Source organism: Lipotes vexillifer, unplaced genomic scaffold (assembly GCF_000442215.2).
Source record: "Lipotes vexillifer unplaced genomic scaffold, Lipotes_vexillifer_v1.1 scaffold512, whole genome shotgun sequence".
Classification (NCBI taxonomy): Eukaryota; Metazoa; Chordata; class Mammalia; order Artiodactyla; family Lipotidae; genus Lipotes; species Lipotes vexillifer.
The window spans coordinates 2050920-2053054 of record NW_006787695.1 but is presented as its reverse complement, the minus strand read 5'-3'; positions in this window follow the sequence as shown (position 1 = coordinate 2053054).

The window sequence follows — 2135 nt, the reverse complement described above, 5'->3', positions numbered from 1 at the left end:
CGGGTCACACTCTTCCCACCCCAGCCAGACGAGGCGATATGTAGACAGTTGGAGACGTAAGTATGTCTGCTCTTCACTGTTTTGACCCCCATCTGCTGTAGGAGCAGAAGGGGAAAGACATCTTCTAATACCCACTCGCTGAGATGGCTTGGCTTTCTAAACCCAAGAGGGCCTCCATCCAAATTCTCTTTAAGGCATATCTCCCCCTGTTTGATGTGCTTAGCTTTGGGGAAGGAAGAGGTCTTGATGTTTGGTTGTGTGGGGCTCCGCAATGATGAATTTTACATGTCAACCTGACTTGGCTGAGAGATGCCCTGAAAGCTGGTTAAACGGGATTCTAGGTGTGTCTGGGAGGGTGCTTCTGGAAGAGTTGAGCATTTGGATCAGTGGACTGAGTGAAGCGGATGGTCCTCTGAGGGTGGGTGGGCCTCGTCTGATCAGCTGAGGGTCCGAAGAGAGCAAAAAGATGGAGGAAGGGAGAACTCGCTCTGCTTGACCCTAGACGTTCATCTTCTGCCCTCGGTCATCAGAGCTCCTGGTTCATGGGACTTTAGGTTGGGACTGGAACTTATACCAACTGCTCTCCTGGGTCATCAGCTTTCAGGTGGCCAACTGTGGACCTCTCAGCTTCCATAACCATGTGAGACAATCCCTCATAAGAAATCTCTTTCTAGATATCTGTCTCTCCTCTGTCTGTCCCTCTCTAACTACCTACATCTGTACCTACAGCTATATCTACATTTACATCTGTATCTGTATCCTATTGGCTTTGTTCCTCTGAAGAACCCTGACTAACGCCTTTGGGTCACTTTGAGACTCACCTGCATCACCACCCATGTGCAAAAGCACGTGAGGTTGAGAATCTGAGGACCAGCGCCCCTTCCAGCTCTGCCCATGACCCCATGACGTGTTCGCCTTCTCTGCCCTAAAATGTTCATATTCTTCAACCCAAGGCTGAGCTGGGCTGGGGATCGACGTCCTTCGTTTTGGACCCTGGTTTGGCCAAGCTCACATCAGGCAGGTGGTGGATGGGGCTTTGTCCCTGGGACTTAAATTTAGAGCATTCACAGCTGTAATCCTACACCTTTAAAAATGTATTTATTCATTTCAAGTAGGGTGTTCTGGTCACTCGGAGTTGACCTCACTACGTTGGCACCAAGGGGCAAGAATGCTTCTTGTAGAAGGAACCAAAGACCCACTGTTAACAGAGCAGATCCGTGGGTCACGCTGAGAACCACAAAGTTGCCCCACGGAGGGAGGACACATACAATAAATAGTTCATTGCTCAAAAATGCTAACAATCATCTGAGCCTTCAGCCAGCTGCCATCTGTTTGCCAGAGTAATATCACAGATCACTGAGTACAGATCACTATAGCAAATATAGTAATAATGAAGTCTGAAATAGTGCAAGAATTTCCAAATTGCGACACAGAGACTCAAAGTACGCAGATGCTTTTGGAAAAATGGCACCGATAGACTTTCAATGCAAGGTTGCCACAGGCCTTCGATATTAAAAAAAAAAAAAAAAGCAATATTTGGGAAATGCAGTGAAACAAGATGTGCCTGTTTTCCCGTGATAGGAACGCACTAAAATGGATTCACGCACATTCCCATGGATGGACCACTGGCTTTCCACAGTTGGACTTCATGAATCAAGATGCTGTAGGAATCCAGGCATCCTGTGTCTCAGAGCACATGGGTTTTCCACTCTGATGGACACACTTCCAGGAAAGGAATGTTTGGGTCATCACTTGAGTGTATGTCCACTGTGAGCAGATACTGCCAGACAGTCTTCTAATATGCGTGTTCAAATTTCCTCTCTCACCAGAAAGGGATGCAAGGTCCATTTTCCCTCCACATCCTTCCCATTACTTGATATCGCCAGCCTTTTCTTCCCCTCTTGGGGTTAAGACATATGCAGGAAAGCCTACTGATCCTAAATGCACAGCTTAGTAAGCTTTGGTGCCTCCTTCATCAGCGATGTTGTGACTCTGGATTTTTCTCTTCCTGCTTGCGGTGTGTTCTGAATCACTCTACCATATTCTTCGTTCTTCTGCCAAAGATGCATGATTTCCACCAGAAGGAATTCAGAGAGCAAGTTCCAGTGCATAGACTAATGAGAAAGCAAGAGCGG